The sequence below is a fragment of the Heliangelus exortis genome, chromosome 3 (genome assembly GCF_036169615.1).
Source record: "Heliangelus exortis chromosome 3, bHelExo1.hap1, whole genome shotgun sequence".
Classification (NCBI taxonomy): Eukaryota; Metazoa; Chordata; class Aves; order Apodiformes; family Trochilidae; genus Heliangelus; species Heliangelus exortis.
Window position 1 is genome coordinate 42,984,051 of NC_092424.1, and position 14,050 is coordinate 42,998,100.

General features: G+C 37.5%; 1 long non-coding RNA gene across 1 annotated transcript in view; it reads right to left on the reverse strand.

Annotated features, from left to right (window-relative positions):
- LOC139794582 (uncharacterized) overlaps positions 1-9,456 on the reverse strand; it is a 119,418-nt gene extending 109,962 nt beyond the window's left edge. The window contains exon 1 of the long non-coding RNA XR_011725185.1: positions 9,355-9,456. This is a non-coding gene — a long non-coding RNA (uncharacterized lncRNA). The remainder of the gene's footprint in view (positions 1-9,354) is intronic.
- Between the last annotated feature and the right edge of the window lie 4,594 nt (positions 9,457-14,050).

Consider the following 14,050-nt stretch of genomic DNA (forward strand, 5'->3'; position numbering starts at 1 on the left):
GATTTACCAATTTATTTTTAATCAATATTAGGTTGAGCTTTGAAAGTTGACTATTCAGCCACCATAAGACACTGTGCTGAAAGAAAAAAAAAATTATACATGTCCTTTAAAGCAGGCTGAAAACACCTTCATCTGAAAGACTTCGTTAGCTTTATCAGATCCAAGGCTCTTCTGTTTGAGGTGTAATTATTTTACCATTATTACATGGAAGGCTTTTAACAGAACAGTTGTTCCCTCTATTTAAGCAGTAAGTTTTATAATTTATTACATCTCTTTGGCCATCAGCTCACTACACAAACAGTTGGTCACCAGTGACCAATTACATTAAGGTTAAGCAACATAACTTTAAATTAGAAATAAGCTAATGTATCTTCATCAAGGGCCTGCTGTGTTTCCAGTGCTGTTTATGAGATGATACTAAATGTGGATATGGAGCACGCTCACTGGGACCAATTCCTATCGGCCTGAAAATGGGAAAGTCTTGAGCCTGCTCAGGTCCAGAGCTAATTAATGGGATAACATCTGCTTTATACATTCTGCTGTAGTAATTTCTATCAACTTCACTGTGAAGATGCATGGGAAACTATCAGAGAAATAAGTATCTATGCTGAACCATATTAATCTGTACCGAGTCTGAAAATGGGAATTTCAATTCTCCTATTATCTTAGGAATGGGCAGGAGGGTGGGGAAGTCGAGGGGGGGGGCGAGGAGGAAAAAACAACGCAAGGCTTGTTTTTTGGACTATGCAATTTCTGTATTTATAGCATGGAATATATGTTTAATCCTGTTTACACAAACACGCAGATACACACACTATTCATGTGGGCTTATTTTGTGAGTGTGCTGTTGGTTTTTTTAAGAAAGAACACAGCAGCAGATGAAGATGACCATGCTCCTTATGCAACAATCAATTTTATACAGGAAGATGGTGAAGTGGTTTTATTGCATTATTTAAAAACACAGCATGAATTGCTAAGGAAAAAATAAAGTACTGTAAAACAGGCTTCAAAAGCTGTAAGTCCACTTACTTCATTTTATCAGCCTCTGTACAATGCACAGTGGTATGAAGGGCCAAGCACATATTCTGATTTGAATGCAACATGAAGGAAGCACTACCCATCCACAAAACAAACAATCAAGTAAGAATCTTTATCTGCAAACCCCACAGACTTCTAAATCCAGGCATCTCCTCACCTGAATTTTATCACTCTGCCTGAAAATTACTGGGTAATTTTAATTATAGTGAGAGGCGTAATGCTGTATTTTGCTTCTGAGTTTTTCCTGGTGAAGTTCTACAGTGCATAAAATCAGACTGCTCAGGAGAGATTGCATTTTTACACATGTAGGCTTTTGTCTGTGTCTGTGCCTACACATATGTAAAATACGTGAAAATAATGCACTTTTAAAAAATGTCTATATTGTAAACATATATATGTTCATATAAAGTATGTACACACCTTAAAATATATACAAATATGTATGTCTGTGTGTGTATACATAGAAAGAAAAGAGAGACAAAAGGCCAAACCAGAAACCCGTGTGCACCAGTACATCTGAGTTTAGAGTGGCAAAAACAGAAAAAAAAAAAAAATCTTTATATTATTATTGCCTAAGCTATGATTTACAGGTTTAATTCATTCACACTAATGCATATGAATGAACTGCATAGGAACAAAAACAAAGGAGGGAGGTCCTTTAATAATGAAATTACATTAGTAGTCATTCACCTTTACCTGAGAGGTTATGAGTTCATATGTCAACTCCATGGAATATTTTCCACAATTTGTTTGCCATTTTGTATATTCTGTTTATTTGTTTGCTACAAGGTATTAAAATACTCAGGCTGTTAGGAATTAAATGCTTATTTGACTAACAATGCTTATCTGTGAATTAATGGTATAAAACATGGAGTTTTCTAAACAGCTGTCACTCAGTTTGATTAATGGAGATACTACTGAGAAACAATTCAAGGCCTTTCTTTCAAAGCACACTAACATCTCGGGCTTAGGGGAGGAAAAATATTAGTTACTTAACATTTTTAACAATTGCATATAATTGTGTGAACTACTGAAATGAAGTAGTGGTGGCTTTTGTTACCTGCAAATGACCACTGCACAATGAACCAGGAAGGTACCTTGTACATGCAACAGCCAAAATTGCTTTGTTTTGAGCTTTTGTGTATGCAGGTGTCTATGGTGAAGGAGTTTGGATACTGAAGGAATGGGATTTAACAACCTGCATAATGCAAAATTCTTATATGGTCTATTAAACTGAATACTGGGAAACACATTTGATTTTTAATTTTCTTAAGAATACAGAGATGGTCAACTCACCGCTGTTGCAATACTCTGATTTGCAGGTAGGTTTAATAGAAAGCTACACTCAGCTACTGTTCTTTTCCTTTCTTTCAAAAATGTGCCATGAGGCAAGTCAATTGTAACAGGAGTGAATCCTCAGTTCTGTTAGTCTATCTACCCTGCCAATGTTATTTGAGCCCCATTCTCCTTCAGGGGCTCATTCAGCTGTCCTAATATGTATACAGTGATAATACAGTCATACGCATTATAAAAAAGACCTTCAAAATTATAGTCAGCGTAGTAATAATGGAGTGCTGTGCTGGAGTGATGGACAACTGTTGATCCATTTATGTAACTGGTTGCTTCTTAAAATTCAGGGATAGGAGATTGATATATAATGTGCTGCAAAGTGTAAAAGAACTGGACAGGAAATAAGGCGGGTTGAATTTTTTAGTGCTTTGATCAAATTAGAACCAGGTTGATGAAAGGAAATGCCTTGGGTTCTCTCCTTGAAGTTTTGTGTTATACAAAAGCTCTTGAAATTATCAATTTTGCACATGTCACTCAGTAAGTTTAGAGCAAACTTGTCTCTATCTGTGCCAGGGAGAGAGTCTGCAAAGGATCACTCACAATACCCCTCAGTACTGGACATTAAATTTGGCAGATGCTCAGAAATGAAAGTGATGAGCTAAAGGAGGGAGAGTCAAAAATCATAGGAATACCCCAAATTCACAGGTCTGTTTTTCAGGTTTCTGCACAGCCTGTACTTTGACTCAAGAAACCCAGATTGGGAAAGACAGAAAAGGGTCATCTGGAGAAACCCACAGAAATAAATGCAGGATTATCTTTGCTGCTGTTCTTTTAAGCATTTCTCTAGCTAACTCACTAACTAGCTTTCATCCATTGTAACCCTCTGCCTGTCCCCTGCTTTTAAAACAGCTACTATTATTTATGAAGTGCTGTAGATGTGCAGTGAGAAGCACAGGGACTTTCTGCTCTTATTTTTCCTTGAGGACAACTTAAAAGGAGAGAAAAAAGCATGTATGAAAAGGCACCTTGCAGATAAGGCTGTAGTTCTTCTGTCGCTTGGTCTGTCTCTGAAGAATAACTCCATAGTTGTTAGGCCTGTATGAGACACAACCTCTCTGGTACTTTTCTGGGATCAATCTCTCTGTACAATGTGCTACTCAGTGTAGTGATTTAAATCCCACAGTTTCAGTCTTAACGCATTAACATTTCGGCACTCCTCAAATCTATCCCAGAAATCTGTCTCCTCCTCATAATTCTTATCATCAAATCACGAATCTTCTCAGATTTGAAGTGAGGCTCCTGACTTCATTAACATCCATACCTCTACCAGGAATATAGTATGGAGATTTAAAGATAAATACACAGTAGGGGGCAGGGGAGAGATGGGTAGAGAAATAAAAAAAAATTGCCAAGCCAGGCTACCACAAAATTTCTTGTGACACCTATTGCAGTGGAGAGCAAGAAGGAACTATGCTGATGCTGAAATAACCTGCTGAATTTCTGTTACTCTCAGGATAGCGCCTGCACGTCAACACTTTTGTTTTGGCATAATTCCCTGTGCAGGGAATGCCTCCAGAAAACAAGGTTTCCAGAAATAATATTACAGGACAGGGAGCACTGACAGATCGGCACAGTAACCTTCACCTAAGCCTTCCAATTCAGTTTTGCGTGAATTACATCAAATTGCAGTGGGTGTTTGTGTTGGATACAGAGTAGTTGAATAGCTGCCCATTTCTACCCCAAAGCAGCTCTTTTGAAGTTGATTGGTGTTCCCCAGTAACAGAAACACTGCACAGCACTGAAAATGACAGGACATCACAGTGCAGTTGCACTACAAAAGATGCATGGGGTATTACATGAATAATATTTTTTCTGAGTTCCAAGACTAGAATTAGAGGAATGTCTACAATTTGTATGTGAGATACTCCTCAGCTCTAGTGGCAGACACTCACGAGAGCACACACTAATAAGGTATAATTTGACAATATGCTAGAGGTCCATCTTTCCAGTTCTATTATCTGTGAAAGATACAGTTCTTAGTGCCAAGGTGTTTGCACAGCAGTAGTATTTCGCTCTGCAGCCAGAAAAGCAAGGATCTGGCAACAGAGCTGAATGCTAACACACAGGGCCAGCAGAGATCAGGGTATGTGAAAGGGATGGCACCACACTGGGAAGAAGGCATCACCTCCAGGACTGCCCACTGGCTGGTGGTCAGTAACTCTTGCCAACTATTCAGAAGCTGACATTAGCAGAAGTACCAAAGAACGTTGGCTTTCAGTGTGGAAAAGTCCCTGTGCAGACATACAGGGATGGGAAATGATCCTCCAAGGGTCTGGTGTGTCCCCCCCCAGCCCCAAACAGGGACATTCTGCAGCAGCACAGCCCAACTGGGCCATGTTACTCACAAGGTCTCAGGAATCTGCAGCTGCAGCTGGAACAGCAGCAGTGGCACTCGAGACACAGACCAGGGAAAAGTGCTAATCTGAGGTTTGATTGTTACCATTCTCCCTGAAAACACATTATCTCAAGACAACTTGTTATGTTATGAAAACATAAGAAACAGGATGGAATTATTATACTTTAAATAACAACTTATTTAGAGTATTTTCCATTTGCTTTTTTTTTTTTTTTTGGTTTGGGGATTTTTTGTTTTTTGTTTTTTTGTTCTATTTTTTTTTGTTAGAGATCACACTTAATATGATTCCACGACATCAGTGCTATGGATGCAATTGAAAGCTGCATCCCTGTACATGTGTTCCTAACATTACATTTTTTACGGAGCTGCCAGGGGCTATTCTGCATTCCCACAACTGCTACAAATGCAACATATTGTTTTGCAATAAAAATTAGCTATAAAAGCGTGAAAAATGCCAGAGATCCAAACATGAGAAAAAAGAGAAGGGGGTATGGCTTTCACACCCTCTTAGTGGACATTTTATTTGTTTTTCAAATGGAGTAGACATATTTATAGCTACTGTATTTCAATTATCTCTAATTTCACACATTTTATGCAAATTCTAGACATTTTAATTGCAAATGAGAAGGGAACTTATTTTTAAAGTGGAGCAGCACAACATTTTAGATCTCAATTTTAATCCCAAATTTTTCTACATCACTGTTAAAAATTTTTAAAACCTCATTTACGCTGTGACTTAAAATTAGGTGCAATTTAAAACAAAAACAAAATACCTCCATACCAATTAGTTATATTGCCAAAACCTTTTTCAAACATTCTTAAAATTTTCTTTTCAAATCAAAATTTTTAGGTAGGGAAGTTTAAAAAATTGAAATTACATTATTAATAGGTGACAGATTGTTTCAACAAGAGCCAGTAATTGAGTAATATTGTCCATAACTGATGAAAATTCACACATTACCCACACTATTTTCTTTTTCTATCTCCATGACTTCAGTAACCTACAACATGGGTTATGAGCTCAGTTCTTGCTTATCCATCACTCAATAGAAAATTTTTTCACAAGGATAAAGACAAATCAGCCTTTGGCTGGATAAAAATTCTCACTGTACATCTCATGTACATCATTAGAGTCAAATGCTGCTCTTTTCCAAGTAGCATCCCCATTTGCTTACTGTTACTGAACATTAATAAACATATGGCCTTCAATGCTAAATAAACTGTAGTAAATGCAAAACCAGTTGAACCTGTGATGCTTTTAAGCAGGGAAAATATTCTAATAGTTTCTAGTGTTCCAAATCAAAATAAGGGTTTGGGAATCTGATTTGTGATGCTGCATGTGAGAACTCAGTATCTGTGCAGACCCCTATATCTTGTTACCTGAGTGCTTTGGCCCATAAAGCCTGTTTTTTGGTAAATACTTTTTGAAATTTTGCCATCCAAAACCACCCTCTGGAAACATTATTCCCAAACAGTAAAATACAGTTTGAAAATGAGGTCTCTTTAAGGAGAAGTACTGGCTTGTACTATGATTTTTCCTCAAAGGTCACCCCATTCCTATCTTCTACTACACAGACACTCACATTGATGTACACATGTGCAGTCACAGGTTTAAAATCATGGACATGACTGTGGAGCTCTCTAAGCTGAGAATCAAGTGCTTGAGTTCTCACTATCCAATGAAAAGATCTTTAAAAGTTCATGTTAACCAAGATACATTAAATAATTTCATTATAAATTAAAATTTACTGCTTGAAATGTGTGCGGGTTTTCTCTGATTTCCTTCTATTTGGTAACTTTTTAAAATTCAAAAATGCATTCAAAAAACAAGACATAGCACTTCAGTTAAGACACCTGTAGTTCAAACCAGCATCTTCAGAATTGTGTGCAGCTCAGCTGATAGTAATTTTATTTGATTAGGGTAATCTGCTGTGCTGTGTTAATCTTTATCCACTCCCTTTTAATCAATATTTTAGGGCTACAGATTTGGAAGATAGATGATAATTTTGTAGATAAACTCTCAAGGCACCACTGAGATGGTATGGTAGCATAGTTAATATCTTTTCAGAGGATCCACAACTCCAGCAATGTAAGAATCTTCCCAGTAAAAAAAAAAAACAAAACCAAAAAAAAGCTAAACCTTAAATTTTCAAAGCTGTGTGCAGGGATTTGGCCACCTGACTCCTATTAATGTCAGTGAAAATTTAGAGGTAAGAAAAGCAATGTCTTTTACCTCAGATCATTTTTTCTTTGAAAGGAACCAGGGAACAAGAGAGAGGGGAAATGAAAAGCAACTTTGTACTGCAGGCTGAGACCAGCAAGACCTGTTGTTGAGGCAGGGGATATACAGAAGTAGAACATTTGTTCATTAAATGAGTGAGCATCTCCATGCATCTCAAAATAGCTAGATATTATAAGTTCAGAAAGAAAAAAATTGATTTTGTGTTTAAAAAATGTAATTTAAAATATACTTTTTAAAATTATCCTCATCTGAAATTATCTGTTACTTATGATATTAGTTTTGCTGCAGATAAAATTAGTTGTCAGACCTCTGTTTATGACCTAATTACCTTTTCTAAAGAAAAAAAAAAATTAAGGGCAGGAGAAATAAAAGGAATAACAATAAAATGCAGTTATCTACCTTCCAGCAAGGGAGGTTCTTAGTGATGGGTGGATTTCACTAGTGCTATGCATGTTTTTCACATACATGAAACCAGACTTACTTGGACTGTTTGGACAGTGCCAGCTTCTGCCTGCCCCTGTTTCTGTGCCTGGGGACCAGCAGGACAGGCCAAGCTGCCATCTCTAATTGCTAAAAAACTGGGAATGATTCAAGCCTCTTATGATAAGGGAGAAAGTCAGGAAAACTGGGGATAAAGTCTTGGAAAAAAAAAAGCCACTACTATATAAATAACTATATTTCTTGAAATATCTGGCCACTTTGATCAGAAACAATAAAACATTTTTCTATTGGTTAGAAGTAGGTGCCAGGCATGCCACTGAAAAGCTGCAAGACTTGCAAACAGACAGAGCCTGGTGTTGCAGTGCTACAGATGTTAGAAACCAGCATCTTTCCGTCTCGTTTCAGTCCTCTCTGTGCACATCAACTGATGTAAGTGCAAGACACAAGTATCACACACACTGAGCATATCTTAATAGCTTTTCCCATTACTTTTCCCCATTCCTTGAAATTATAAATCTAGTCACATGGCATTCATGTAAATCAAGTTGCAGCCATGATGCCATCTAAACTCCAGCTCTACCTGGCAAAGTGTGGGAGAGGCACAGAGAGAAGGCTGAATCTGGCCTCAGACAGAAGTTAACTTTTGAGCTGTTCTGTGCCGTGCTGCCACAAGATCTGCCCAGCTACATTTTCGAATGTATACTTGATGAACAAAAATGTGTATCTGTGTTCATTTCACAAGATGTAAACCTCTCTTTCATGGTAGGAAAAATCCCACTCCCTGCAAGTGATTCTAATCTAATCTGACATGCAGTATTTGTAAATGTACTTTAGTGTCCCAACCTATTTACAGTGTTTACATAAAACTCCCCAAAATCTCAACATTCCTTGAAAAGTTAATCCAGTACAAATATTGACTGGCTGTCAATTGAGCATTATTGACTTGCTCCGGGACTGTTCTTTATTGCCTCAACTGATGAAACTTGTTTTCTTTGCTAAACTTAATTTCTTTTTGGCTGCATCTGGATAAAATACCATTTGCTAGACAGCACCTCTTCCACTCACAACTATCAGGCTGCCTCTTCCAGCTAGCCAGAGCAGTAGGAAAGTACTTTGCAACAGGAAGTTGCAGAAGGAATCCAACAACCCAGTCTATATTTTAAAAACAGAACCTGGGTCAACAGAAGCCCTATCTCCTATAAACATTCAGTCCACATCAGCTACAATACAGCTACTGTCATCTTCACAGCCACGCGTGGTTGTGTAGAGCAGCATTTCTGGAAAAGCTGGAAGGGTCTGTGAACCTTCCAACAGAGTCTATGAAAGGTAACTATGAAAAGCAAACTGATTAGCAGGAGGCTTAAATTCCCACTGTGGTGGTTTACAGATTCACTGGGAGGTGAATCTTTAAGGAATGCTAAAATTCTAAAAGCTGAAAATCTTGGATGTCTTTGCATCTTTTTAGCAGGAATAGGACATTGTCCAGTAACCAAAGTTCATGAAACACAAACACCATATTTTGAAGACCCAAGAAAACATTATAAATCATATCATTTTTAAAGATGTATAGTTTCTAGTTACAGTAAAACAGAAACCAAAACCAGCATCTTTCACAACATTCCCTGATTCTGCATCAAATTCAGTCAAATGTTTTAAGTTCTGACCCCAAGGTCAAGTGAAACTGACAATAACTCTTAGAAAGGATTTGCAATTGTTAAGCTACAAAACCCAAAACCTATTATGAAAGATTTACCAAAACTTATAAAAAATGAATGCAAAATGTTTCAGTCAGTGCAAGAAAAGAAAGCAGCATGGAATGGCAGGCAGGGAAGGAAGTGTAGACCTTGAACAACCATAGCAAATTATAAAAGAGGTATTGCTGTTGAGGTGTTTCTTTGTAATGGAATGTAACAGAGCAGACACTTACACTTTGCAGGAGCACTATCTGCCTCTCCACACGGGGCTGCCTCTTGCACTCTGTACAACTCCAAGGCAGTATTTGGTGCTTAGACAGGATGGTGCAACCATCTGTTCCTTTTTCTCCTCTCATCAACACTGGTGAAAGAGGCACAAAGAGAAAAAAAAAATAGGGACATGTCATGATGCTATATCTTCATTTAACGTTGTTTATGACTTCTTATGTCTATCTTGGGTGTTGAGACGGTCCAATTCTTTTTATCAAACATACTCAGATTACCTTTTCGGGAAATGAACAAAGTCGTGGCAGTTTCACTTTCAGATTGTCAATCACACAGCAAGTTTATTCTTACCTAATTTGTTTATTTTATATTTTAGCCCTTATAAGTCACTTTTTTTCTACAAGACTTGCTTTCCTTTTACATGAAAGACTTCTTTTAAACATTTGACAAATGGAAGAATCAACCATATAACAGCAGCTATGTCAAGAATGCACCTGTTCTCTTTGTTAAGGTACTTTGGCTAGCTTGAATAAGGTTAAAGGTTACTATTTTTCTTAGCTTATTGGTTTGTATGTTTTTAAGGCTTAGGTAGGTTGTTTTTTTTTTAGAGAAGAAAAACAGATCGTATCACAAACCATTGCGTTTTTATTTAAAAAATAAATACATAAAGAAAATAAATAAATTTTCTTTTCTTTTAAAACAACATGTGTTATCATTCAAATCCTGCCAAATGAATTCAAGGAGTCTAAAGCAGCACATCTCTGTGAGAAATGTGCCCTGTTGCTTTTCCTCCCTCTGACATGCTCCTGATGTGCAAGTGCAATCATAACCTGCAACAGACCATGATTTTTTTATTATTTTTTTTAAAAGATACTGTAACTGACAATGAAACCGTTTCCCTGCAATATGTACATCTGCCTTCTGCAGGTTTCAAAAAAAGTGTTCAAAGTATTCTGTAGCTGTTTGGTCCATTCTCACCTCCCGCTTACTTCAGGCACAAAAGGAGATGTCCTGAGACACAGCATCTGCATTGCTCACAGGAGTGCAAACACCAACCCAGAGCACTCCACAACCTTCACTGGGGCTGCACGATCCCCTCAAGAAAAAAAGTGTATCCCAGAGGTGTGCACATGTGTGTGTACACATATGTGTGAGAGAGACAGGAAGGGGCAGCATGGGGGCCATGGGATGTGGAAAGCATTGCACAGCAAGGCTGGCTAGCACTGGGTTTTTAAGGTGAGACATAATCATTTACCATACAGATGGCATATCAGTTTACATCTCACACTGAGAGTTCATGCTTGGTTATCCCAGAAAAGGGAGAAAAAACATTATAATATAGTCACAAAACCCCTGAAAAGTGAGGCTCCAGGGGACTCCAGATGTACTTGAGCTAACCACAATCACACCATCAGCATGAGGCGTAAAAAGTGCCAAAAAAAGATGAAAACACTGACACTCCATATGTCAAAAAGCTTGGGTTTTGCTGTAGCCAAAATCTTTCCCTCCTCATATACCTGTACGTAATAATCATAATAAAAAATAAGCCCTCAAGATCAAATAGTCAGTGATATCTTAAAAGAAGAAAAGAAGACAGGCTTAAGAAACCAAATCCTTGTAATAAATAATATATTATGAGTTAAGGAGATGAGCTGACAAAGTGGCGCACCTCTAATCTCTTCCCTGCAACAGCGAGAAGGGCTGAATCACTCGCACAACATTTTTCTTTAAGCATGTTCAGGGATTGCTCCCACACTCCACCTTCTCTAAGAATATCATGCTTTACTAATATTACAGACTGACTAAGCTACGTACCAGCAGCGTGGTCAGTTTTAACCTGTAATTTTATCTCGCAAAAATATAATTTCTGAACATTCTCTTCCTAGATTATAAATGACTATTTCAGGGCAGGTTTAAATTTGGGATAAGAGAATCCAGGCATTAAACTGATGCAAACTCAGCTCTCTTATGGGGGCCCATCTCTGGGCCTTATCTCTGATGTTCAATGCTAAATTGTCAAGCACAGCAGATGTAGCAGCCTCCTGATGGCTCCAACATGAATTTAATGTAAATTTTGCATGTGGCCCATGCTCAGAGACCCACTGCTAGCTAGCATCAAGGGCCATCTCACACAGGATTCCCAGTTATTAATTTATTTCAAACTTGAAATGACACCTATCCACCTGAACAACAATTTTATACAGCTATATAAGAAAAAAAAATCCAGCAGCACGGCAAAGATGCTAGGCACATAAAGAAAATTAACTAGCCCATATTTCTAAGCGATAAAATCAATGTCACCTTTTTATACTTTCAGTCCCTTCATCTAGCATCACTCAACAGATTCCTACCAGTGTTGCACAGTTATTTCAGGCTACAAGGGGTTAAAGTCCATTAGCAAGGACCTCCCACGTTGCACAACTCAGACACTTCTCTACCAAGGGCACATCCCTTCAGTTGTTTTACTCCTAGCTTTGCCACCTGAGGAAAACGGCCTCCACAACATTCAGAACTGAAAAGCCAACATGCTGAAGTACACACACCACCTTTTATGACAAATGTACAACTTCCAAGCAATAACTGTTGAACGAGGGAAGACTTTTGGTGTAATACACTGCAGGCGAATCTTATAACAAAAAGCCAGGCAGCAATATAGAATAAAAGGCTGCAAGACATGATGTTTAGTTTTAGAATGAATGACAGTTTGGTATGATAGGTGTAAACAGAACAGAGCCTCTATTTTGTTTTTAAAGCTCGGAAGCTGGACAGACTTTTGTTGCTGTTATGTGATTATTTCTAGTATGGTATTAACACACTTTCACGCCTGGATAAGCTGGTATATACGTGACTGCACTAGGGACCCCAATAACTTAACAGGTCAAAGAACAAATTATGAGAATTTAGGTTGTTAACATTTGAACTAAGTCAGAAACTTCTTTCATGATGTAATCATATATAACCATCTTTTCTAATTTGTTTTCTTAGTTGAAAAATATTTCATCCAAAAAGAAAAAAAAAAAAAAAGTAATAACCTAGAGGCATTTTGTTAGCAACACAGATTTCAACATTCCATATTAACTTTTTAACACTAGTTATTTTAGTATAGCAGAGATGTTTGAATGATGAAATGATCATCAGAAACAACTGTGCTCACAATTATATCTAAATAGAGTTATTATCAGTCATCAGCTCAAAAGACCACACTGACATGGCTAAAACTCATAATCCAAGTCAAACACACACAAGTGGGAGAACTAAGAAAGTGTAAGAATAGTATTAAAGGATTACAGAAATTCTCAAAAAAAAAAACCAAAACAGAGGCGTCAGTAGAAAATACAAGTAATTTGTTTTGAAAGTTTGACTTTTCTTCAATGGCATTAGAGACTATCCCAAGGAGAATTCAGACATGAGAACATATTTTGCAAATTATTTGTAGCACAGTGCTTTTGTATTGAAAATCAACTCACCAAATAATTTTTTTCTTAGAATAGTGTTTTATATCCTGCAGAATTCACCAGCAGTCTAAAATGTTCCCAAAGCCACGTTCTTTCACACTGAGGGAATTGTCTCATAAAGCACAAGAAGAAAAGAAATAATAGGGCCAGGAGTGGCAGCCTCATGTTCTGCCCTCTGCAGCCAGGATGAGTTTGCTTTTTTCTAGAATTCATTTTTTCATACCTCATCCCACAATTCTGCTCCATCTTCTTTTCCTACTTAAGTCTTGCACCCTCCTTTCACCTCACTCTCTTTTATAGAAACCCTTCTTTCCTTCCCATCTTTCATTTGGTTTATTTTCTCAATGAAATGAAAGTGGATGCCAAAACAAGGAGCTGCTTTGGCCTGTGATTTGACCTTCCCAGTATAGAGCAGTGGGAAAAGGAGTCATCACTACAAACCTGTACTAGCAGCTATTGCTGCTAGCAAAGGCAGGAACTGCAGTTAGATTTTAAGATTATTTTTAAAAGAAAAGGCAGGGAGGCAGACACCGTTTTTTTCAGCCCAGCTAGTTAAGAGATAATTGCTCTAATTTTGTCTCTCCTGAATCTACTCACTAGGCAAGCTTACAGATGCAGGAAGATTTCTAGTTCTTAAAAGTCCAGTAATTCACACTTTCCTAGAAGTTTTATTAGCTAGAAATTTACTGTCTCTAAATTCTAGGACAAGACCTAAGAATGGAAAAAACAGTCAAAGAACAAGAAACAAAGGTGGGCAGATAAGGAAAAAGATCAAAGCACACAGTGCTGGAGAAAAAAAAAAAAAGATTCACTTTGTCTGGCACAGCGTTTTAATGTTTTTTAAATTGGTCTGTATTTTCACAGCTTCAGCTGATATTTCTGAAATACAGAATTTGCATTTTCTAGGTGGGGAATGCTTGCCAAAGCTGTTAATCTCAGGCAGATGTAAAATTCCACCAGTATACTGTGATGTGGCTCCTTAAAAACAACTTAAAAGGATAAAAACCCCCAACAAAACAACCACCCAACAACCACCACAAATATTCACTAACCCATATGGTCAATAATTGCTGTTTAATAGTCCTCCTATTACAAACCTAAAAAGCAGCAGCCAGAATTACCAGTAGAGTATTAATAAACAGGAATGAGTTAATAGTGCATAAAGACCTTCTAGTGGAACAGTGGGGGAGTTGAATATTCTTTTCTTAAGTCAGCTGTAAGTAATTACTACATGGTGTGCTTCTGACTA